The sequence below is a fragment of the Callorhinus ursinus genome, unplaced genomic scaffold, assembly GCF_003265705.2.
Source record: "Callorhinus ursinus isolate GAN/ISIS: 27379988/994484 unplaced genomic scaffold, GSC_fseal_2.0 scaffold26, whole genome shotgun sequence".
Lineage (NCBI taxonomy): Eukaryota > Metazoa > Chordata > Mammalia > Carnivora > Otariidae > Callorhinus > Callorhinus ursinus.
This window is the reverse complement of record NW_027397088.1, coordinates 7,501,937-7,512,229: the sequence shown is the minus strand read 5'-3', so window position 1 is coordinate 7,512,229 and position 10,293 is coordinate 7,501,937.

Genomic DNA, 10,293 nt, shown 5'->3' with positions numbered 1-10,293 from the left:
GGCCTGAGATAGGGGCCCCAGAACAACCTCAAAGGCACAAGTCCAAGAGGTCTTCAGAGCATTGGCTTGGATTCGTGCACAGGCTGGGGGTTGGAGAACATTTCTAAGGCAGAGATGGAGACTGACATGCAGCCAGGTCTCAGTCAGGCCGGAACCCCACCTGAGTGGCACCATCAGCCTGGACAATTCCAGGCACCAACGAGGGGCTTGGAAAGTTTGGGGAAGGCTCTCCAAAGAACAGGGTCCCCTGAGGCATGGGGTCCAGGCCCAGGACTCTGCTTGTCTAGATCTAAGGGGCACTAGCGGATGACCCAGGTGTCAGCTCACATTCTCCAAGAAGGACATCACAAGGAGATTAGATGTGTGAGAAACACACTCAGGGCACATGCTGGTAGGGAAAATGGGAAGTATATAGGCTGAATAACGCCACAAAGATGTCTACGTCTTACTCCCCAGAACCTGTGAATAAGTTACCACATGGGACAAAAAGCACTTCAGAGATGTGATCAAGAATCGAGAGATGGGGAGATTATCCTGGATTGTCGGGATGGGCCCACTGTGATCACAGATCCTGCACTATAAGAGGGAGACAGGAGGGCAGAGTCAGAGAAAGAGTCATGATGACAGAAGCAGGGGTCTGAGTGATGTGAGGAAGGGGCCAGGAGCCAAGGACTGTGGATGGCCTCTAGAAGCTACAAAAGGCAGGGCATAGATTCTGTCTTAAAGCATCCCGAATGAAAGCAGCCAGGAGGGGCTATTTCAGACTTCTGACCTCCAGGACTCTAAGATAATAAATTTGTGTTGTTTTGAGCCCATAAGCTCGTGGTGAGTTGTTGTAGCAGCCATAGGAAGCTAAGATCAGGGGGAAACCACAGGAGGCTGGGGAGCTGTCGGCAAGCAGGTCTAGCCCTTCCAAGAAGAGAGGGAAGGCTGGAGGGCTAGGAGGAAACAGTTTTAAGGAAGTTTTGGCAGGCTGATGACCGGTCCTTGAGCCCAAGTTGCTTGAGAGAGGAGCCCTGACTGTTCCTGTTGTGCTGTCCCTGGCTGGGAGAGGTGGATTTCAGAGTGCTGGGGCTGGCCTGTGGCCCCCATGCTCTGTGATTTATTAACTCTGTGCATGTTCTGGGAACAGCTCCTCAGTATGTCCCATGGCCTCTTCTCTAGAGGAGACACTGAGAGGAGGGGGTCCAGTGGCATCGGGGCCACGGCTCCTATTCATTCTTTCTTTCCTTCACTCTCCATCTGATTGCTCCCTCACTGTTATCTCTCGTCTTGGCAGATCGTGGTGGCTTACCTGGCGGTGTGACCCAGACCTCATTTCTGGAGGGACCTGATCCCTTTTTCAGTGTGGGTTGTTGGGAGTGTCTGTTCACAGTTACTATGGGGGAGGGCCTTCCCAGAGCCACCCAAGGGGATCCCTGGGCTCCACACAAATGTCTCCTGTCCCATTATGTAAAAGGAGCCCTTCTTCTTCCTGCTGGTCAGGGTCACTAGCTCATGCCCAGATGGCAGGTCCCTGTAACTTCATAGGGAGCTTCTTTACCTCCTATCCTCTCTAGTGCATGTATCTTATCAAGTTCTCCAGTGAACTATCCACCTACTATTTCTTCTGTCCAATCACCATGATGTCATTATGCTCTGTAGAATGTTCAGATGGCCTACATATCTTCAGACCATTTTATGACAGAAGGCAGAATTCATCTAGCCCTGAGGCAAAGTTCTAATGGAATATTGTTTTCCATACTACATTAATATGAACTGTTTCTAATCCTTTTTCTTGATTGGAATTGAAAAGAATGCATCTGCCAGGTCAGTGACTGCATGCCATGGACCATGTCTAGCACAGCACCTGTGATCGGGGTTACTATTTGTCTAGTTTAGTTTTTTTGTAGATTATAGTCATTCCCTAAAATCTAGTCAGTTTCTGCAGGGGCCAGACTGAATTAAATGGAGATATGATTGGTACCATGGCTTTGTATCCTTGAAGGCTTTAATGGTGGTACAAATTTCCATCTTTTTCAGAATGCCATATTGTTCTTGACTTAACTACTTTGGCCAGTGGAGGTATTTTCAGATACGGTGTTGTGCAGTGAACGGTTTTGTCCCAAGGGCCAATGTTGAAGCTAATCCAACTCCCAAGTATGCCAATTACAATTGTGCACTTAGGAAACAAGGAAATGACCACAGGCATGTCAGTGGAGCCAACAGGACCACTGTGAGCTGGTTATTAACCAGGATCCCACTAACTATTTGGGCTTGTAGGTTCCTATTCTAATGGCGGGGGGGCGGGGGGCATGATGACACTTCAGGTCTCCAGGTATCAATGTCAACTCAGACTGTGTGTCCAGTAGTCCTTGAACAGTCTTCCCCTTTCTTCAGTGATTAGTCACCTACTACATGACCTCTGGGGGAGGACTGTTGTTATGAGTTGGATTGTGTCCCCTAAAAAGAACATATGTTGAATTCCTATCCCCCATTATCTGTGAATGTGAGCTTACTTAAAAATAGGATCTTTGCAGATTTATCCACATTAGGATGAGTTTAGTTCATTAGTGTGGACCTTAATCCAACATGACTGAAGTATTTATAAAATGGGGAAATTTGAACACGGAGATAGGCACAGAAGAAAGGCAATATGAAGACACAGGGAGAAGACAGCCCTGTGAAGCCAGCATCGAAGTGACACATTTACAAGCCAGACTACTGCCAGACACGGGGGGAGGCAAAGAAGGATTGCCCTCCAGGTTTTGGAGGGAGCATGGCCCTGCCAACACCTTGATTTCAGACTTCTGGATTCCGGAACTATGAGAGACAAAATTTTTGTTGAGGTAAGCCACCTACTCATTACACTTTGTTACGGCAGCCCCAGGAAACTAATCCATCTATCTTCACTGTACAGCTTGCCACGGTGTGTCAGGTTCTGCTTCTTTGGTGAATGGATTCCAAATCTGAGAGTTGCCTCAGATCTAGAAGCTAAACAATGAGACAGTCCCACAGCCTGCCCCCCTGCTCCAATTCGTACTTTTGTTGTAGATATTAGGCAGCACCCTTCTTGGTTGCCTGTTTATTTTGCCCTTGGGACACCACATATGTTAACCAACTCCCTGATGGGCATGCCTCTTTGGCTGCCTCTCTGACCTTACCAGTCAGTAGGGTGGTTTGGCCCCATGGCTTCTGGTGGTTAAGCCCAGATTCCTGGTTGCTAGTGCTTCCAGGCCCTCCCTCATTCTAACCATGGATATTCATAAACCCAGTTCTGTACCCACCCCTCCTGTGGTCAGCCCTGGTCTGCAGAGCAGAGCCACCACTGAGCATCTTGGTGATGCTGGTGCCCCTCACCAGCACAGGTCCAATGGCTTTGATGATAGGTGTGTCATCTGCACCTTTTGTGGAGCATCATCCTCTGGTAGGTAGGTCTTTTGCCTCACCTAACATACACATTCCAACATGCCCACTGCTTCTTCCTCCCTCCCCTGGCCACCTGTCAGGGCAGCTTGGGCATTTCTACTCCACCCAGCATTGCCCATCAGTTTCTCCAGCAGAAAATTTGTCCATCCCCTGGGGTCCTTGCCAGGATGTTAAATCCTGACTCTGGAGAAATTGCCTTTGAGTCAATGAATCCTGCTTTGTCCAGTCTTATACTCTGATCCCTCTGATCAAGAACCCCAGCTCTTGCCAGTAAATATGGCTAATTCTTACAGCAACTTTGGTATGTAATTTCTTTGTTTCCTTATCAGGATCAGCATATCCCCAACCAGGTTATGCTGGACTTGACTGTAGTTATCACCTAGGAGGGAAGAGAAGAGGTGGGGAGTTCCCAACGGGCACCAATTACCTGCCAGGGAGAGCAGAAGAACCTCTGGATGAGATGCAGGTGTAAACCCAGTGGAAGGCAGAAGGAAGGAAAGCACCTGTGGTGCAGGTCTAAGAAAGTTCCAGCAGGGCCAATGGGGAGTCTTAAGGTCAAAGTCATTCATTAGAAATTAGGGGAATCCACGCCTCCCCAAAACAAAGCACCCTCCCCCCTTCTGAGTGCAAGCCACTCAAATGCCTTGTTTATGAAATGAGACTGACATTTATTGTACAGGAACCTGTGAGGATGGAGTAAAACAATGCCTGAGATGTACCCCATTCAAGATGGTAAATCCGTGCCCCTCCCCTTTCCACACCCAATGCAGATGTCACAAACCCATGCTAGCATTTTTTCCCCAGGGGGCCTGGTTCAACTTCTGAAACATTCCCAGTAAAATGTAGCAAGTGGTTTCTGAAATGAAGTCTTGTTCCCAAGCAAGACCTAGGCACTGGCCTGACTCTCTGTCCCCAGAAAACTCTTTGTCAGGAGTCCTAAGACATTTCTAGGGCTTATTAACTAGTAGCTATGTTTAAAGAGTATATTCTGTAACTTCCAGGTATTCTGTTAGAATACTATTATCCAAACAGTGCATAGCAAAACTCTGGCTCAGTGGGAGGGCATTCATTTCCTTGGGTTCTTGGCCAGTTTTCCCGATTTAAGGAAGCTGAGGGTGGAGGCTCCCGTAACCATGGTGAAGAGAGGAGGGAAGACAGCTGGATGTGTGTGTATGCAGAAATAGAGTGGGTGGGGTTTGAGGGGTGGGTTGTGAAGGGCAAACATCTCTATGGGGGGTGGATGAAGGTGTGTGCTTCTCCGAGAGCCCCCATGGGGTCACGGGTCTGCGTCAGCTGAATGACAGTTAGGAAATATTGTATCACGGTGTTCAACTCCAAAGTCTCTTATATTTAGGGACAGAGGGAAGAACGACGATGGGTCTGCTCCTTTCTCTCTCACCCTCCCAACTAGTCAGACTTGCCTGGGGAAGCTCTGGGTGGAGTGGAAATGGATTCTCCTCAAAGCAGTTGTGTTGGGTTCTGTTGAGACATACACTCACATGCATGCTCACCACTAAAGCCTCCAATGGTGTTCACATATGAGGTGCTGCTACAAGGAGACCGTGCATATTTCCGTGGTCAACAAAGCTCCGGGCTGTGCTGTGTGCCAATAGCTTACCAGCCAATACACACGCTCCACATCTGGTAATGACACCATCTTCTCAGTGTTCTATTTATTTTTCCCTTTTTGACTGAGGGAGGAAATGGGCCACATTCTCTTCGCTTCTTTCCTCTAATTGCTGTCTACATGTACATTTTTTCTATTGAACTCCTCGGTGTCAAGGAAAGAGAATTTTCATACATTTAAAGCATATACACTTCTGTCTGTAGGCCTGTTGCCCTTGAAAAAGATCCTACTTGCCTTTGGATAACCTCAGGAAAGTCTCTTGCTGGCCCCGATGCATCCCTCTGAGGGAGAGTTTGTTATGGATGCCTCTGTTAGTGGAGACTGTAAGAGTTCGGGACGGTTATTGGTTCAACCTTGGGATTTCCCTATTTTCCTTATGCTTCTTTTTCCCCCCTTGCTCCCTGTACAATGTGCACATTATCCTTGATTTTTGATGATTATTTCAGATAAGGGTCTTTCTGTATTTAAAGAGGTAATTGTTTTGCATGTGCATGTGACGCATGTGTTTGTGTGTACGTGTTGGGAAGGGAAAGGAAGGAAGAAAGGAGAAAAGGAAAAAAAATATAGGGCAAGAAATATGGCACAATCCCTGCTGGGCTGGTGACTTCTGGTACCGTTATGGATGAAGAAATCTGGGCCGGATTTTCTAAGGCAGTGCTTTGTCGGAATAAGCAGGTATGGCTATTTGGCTATGTGGAGAGTAGAGTTGTCCAATTACAGAGGACTCCGAATAGCAGGATGAGAGGTTTGCATTTAATGGATAGTGAAGAGTAATTGAAGCTTTGTGTGCCAGGAAGTGCCATGTGCAGACTGGACTAGAGCAGGAGGAGCCCGGGTGTGGGGGGTGCATGGGTGTGGGGGGTGCTGTTGAAATTCCTCACTCAAAGGAAGACAGGCTTGCACTGTGGGTGGGGGGACAGCAGGAATGCAGCAGATCAGTTAGAGGGGAAGGACACTTCAGAGGTCTGTGCATAGCCACTGATTGGCTCAGGAGTCAAGGGAGAGGGCGTAGACAGAGATGGACCCTCTGGAGTCAGGTCACGAAATAGCACAGTCTGGAGGGACTGCTGGGAGGCACGTGACCTAACAAGGACACATCCTATTAGAACTGATGATTTTCTTTTTCTAAGATTTTATTTATTTATTTATTTAGAGCTCGAATGGGGGGAGGGGCAGAGGGAGAGGTAAGGAGAATCTCCAGCAGACTCCTCGCTGAGTGTGGGACTCCGACATGGGGCTCGATATCACGACCCTGAGACCGTGACCTAAGCCGAAATCAAGAGTCAGACATTTAACCAACCGAGCCACCCAGCCGCCCCAGCACTGTTGATCTTCTGAATATGAAGGAAGTTGAGATGACCCATTGATAGTTTCCACGCCCAGGGAGTACCCTGCGACCTAATGAGCAGATTAGAAAGTATGGTAGACGTATCTCCTTATGCAACAATTCACTCCCTGAATGTGCCCTCATGAAATTGGATAAACAGGGAAAGACACGAATTATACCTGCCCAATGTTCACTTTAGAAAACTCCCTAAATGCTTGCACCTGCTGTGATGATGAAAAAGCACTGGCTGCCATCTTCCCTCCTCATCCCGATGGGGACTGCAGTGACAAGCGCCTATCCAAACTGCCCCGACCTGTGCCTCCCATCCTCCTGGGGCCATGCCTTGGGGGCCTGTAAGTGTGGAAAGGAAGGATGGGCGCTGTGCTACTGGCCAGGCCCATCTTGACACACGAACACATGGCACGTGTGTGTGCAGACACTGAGCTCAGAGGGGCGACATCTCCATTGTCCCTGAAGGCCTCACTGCTCCTCCTTCTCTTCTGAACCCTCAGAGCTCATCCTAGGTCCTTGGAAACTTCCACCAGTGCTAAGGTTAGTAGGAGGCAAGGCACGGTAAGTAAGGGACTTAGCACAGTGCCCAGCACACACAGAGCAGTCAGTGCATGTTAGCATTAACCATTATTGCTATATTCTTGCCACCCCTCTTACGCAGCTGCAAGCTCTGTGAGGGAAGGCTTTGTGTCACCTTGGTATTTGGGTCCCTTACACTACTCAATCATGGTAGGTTCAATAATGGTTGTCAAATGATGAAGAGTAGGGCCACATGAATTTTCTTCTTCACATCAGAGCTTTACATGTAGTCTTCACTTTGCACAGTGGTGTGGGACTGTAGAAATGACCAAGCAAGCTGAAACTGTGTGAAGCTATCTCAGTAATCAATGAGAATAATCAACGATCAATAATCAATGAGATTGTTTCATGACCTGCAAAATTTTTGTCAAAACATTAAGGACTTTCTTACTGTTGGTTGTAAATGTAAAAGAAAATTTTAAACATAGCAAAACTAATATTTAACATACTATAATTTAGAACATTAGAAATACTGAGAAATAATGTTTGATTTCTTTATACACGTTTTTTAAAAAGAGTTTTCTCTTTTAAAAAGAGAAATGCACCAAGCATCGTTTTTATGCCTTGTTGAATTATACTCCTTTCTAAATTCGGCTCATCTTCTAACATTGTCTTTTACCTTGAATGCCATGAAATATCCCCGAGTTCCCTTAAGATGACTTTTTTTTTTTTTGCCAGCATTTTCATCTTTTTTTTTTTTCACAATCATTTTCCTTGTTTATTTCAACAGGTTTGCTGGGTTCCTCTGGCTGCATATCTAGAATCTCTCAAACAATAGCAGCAGCACCATCTTTCCCATCCTTCCCACCCAACACCCTTCAGGTATTTCTTCTATAACTCTGCTCCCATCTGGTTAAACTTTTACTTCCCATATCACCACTTTCTGTTTCTTTGCTACACTTTTGACTTTGTTGGCTGATTCTCTTTAAGGAGGGAGTCTCCATTTCTGTAAAATGTCATGTGGGTTTACCCCTGGGAGATAAGGAGGCCACACAACCACACGCTTTGCTGTCTGTTAATGAACTGATAGCAGATGCACCGTGACCAGTCACCGGCAGGCTGTGAAGGGAGTGATGTGGTGGGTCCCCAATCATGACACACATCTGTAATTTATGTAGTGATCTGTGAACTGAAGTGCAAGCAGCAGTTTGTATGTGACACAATTACTCACAGTTAATATACTGTGGTGACTGAAATTGGAACTGTGCTTTTGGGGGACTGATATTAATTAAGTTTAGTTACTACAGGGTAAGTGGAATTTGTGTATATGGGAAATGTGCAAGGAAGGGGGCTGCCTGCATAGTCCATAATGTGAGGTGTGCCTGATAATATAGGTGTAATTGTCACTAAGTGGTTTTTGTTATTCTTGACCATCAATTTATAGAGGTCCTTGTTGAAGTTATCAGGTTGCTCATGTGTGAATGAGCTTTCCTCCTCCAAGAAATGGCATTCCCAGTTTTCCTCTTTGAATCCATTGCTCCACACGTATTTGAGGGAAATTTGCTTGATGCTTTCTAGAGTGGCTTCCATGCTGTGGTACCCAGATCATGGTGATCAAGCACATGGAACAAGAGTTAGTGTTAAAGAAGTTGCAGGCCTTCTCAGAGAATTTAATACATTCATGTGCATTGTGAATCTCTAGGTATATCATGTTTCCTGGATTCAGAACTGCTATGATTTAAAAAGTGTCATTGGGTTAATAACAGCTTTATAGAAAGTGTCTTGGACTACTAGGGCTACTATAGCAAAGTTCCACAGACTGGGTGAGTTAAATAACAGAAGTTTATTTTTTGACAGTTCCGGAGGCTAAAAGTCCAAGATCCAGGTGTCAACAAGGTTGGTTCCTACTGAGGCCTCTGTCCTTGGCTTGAAGCACCTTCTTCCTGTGTGCTTGCATGGTCTTCCTTCATGCACACACATTTCTTTGGGAGTCCAAATGTTTTATTCTCACAAAGACATGAAGCAGATTGTATTAGAGTCCACCTAAACAGCTTCATTTTAACTTAATCAGCTCTGTAAAGGTCCTGTCTCCAAACTGGAGAGCCACATCCTGATGTACGGGGGGTTAGGGCTTCAATATATGAATTTCACTGAATGAAATTCAGCCCATAAGAGGATGTAAGGAAATGCTGCACATTAATTATGAGATGAATTCTGAGTTTAGAAATGTGGAAAAGTTGGTAAAAGTTAGTATTAGAATCAAGGAAATGTGTATACAGTATTTGTCAAATTTATTTCACACTGGCACACTTCTTTCATAAATCATCTCATTGAGGTTGTATTCTATTGATCATACTTAATGCAAAATGTCAAAGTTGGCTGGTAAAGAGACAGTAGGAAACAACTCACTCATTTTTGTATGGTATAGAGAAAGTTGTCTACTTAAAGATTTTGTTTCAGTTTTCCTGACTGTCTAGATATGTATATAGAAAATTTACCACAATCATCAGAGATTTAAACTCTTGGCCTCCACGTGCAAGTTTAAGAGGGGTTCCTTAGTTGCTGTCCGTTGCAAAATGGTCCTTTCCAATGGGGGTGAGCCCCTCATCTTGTGATGTTCCTTACTTTGCGGGGCTCCTTGGTGCTCAATCTATACTCCATCAGTCAGGATTCTTTGGGTGGCACGTGTGCCTCATCCCAACTTTGGATGCCTCTAGCTTCCCATCACAGTTTCAAACCCTGGTGAGGGACATCTGCAGGACCTCCCCCAACATTCACATATGCTCAACCTGGAAATAGAAGTCAATGGACCTAGAGGCAGAGCCCAGGGTATAAATGCTCTTGTCTCTCATCCCTCAGGTAGATGATTCTGAGATGTACTGCACAGGTTGCTCCCAAAGCCCTAGCAAGATCTTTCTCCAGGCATCTTTGGGATTAACTTGGTAATACATCCTGGGATTAACATTTCCTCCTTCCCTCATTCCTGCTCGCTGGACCCTTTTTGCATATAATTGCATATAATGTTCTGCTTTCGGGAAAATCCAGGCTAAGGCAGATGGGGGTCTTCTAACTCGATGCAGACCTGAGTCCTGGGTCTTTGCTTGGGACCCCAAATAACAGTGGGATGGGATGGGATATGGTACAGAGGTGGGGAAAGTGCAGATGCCCAATGGAAAGGAGTGTTGTTTCCAAAATCAGGGAGGAAATAAGTTGCAGAGACCAAAAACAGGTAAAAGAGCAAAAGAGAGGATTATCCACTATCTATATCATGGCCTTGAGTAGCAGTAGAAACTAGACTTTCAGAAATACGGTTTACTAAATGGTCAGGCTGGAAGTTTATTCACAAGTATGCCCTAGTGGTAGTTAGCATTCTATGTTCCCCCCTTTAGAAGAGACAAAA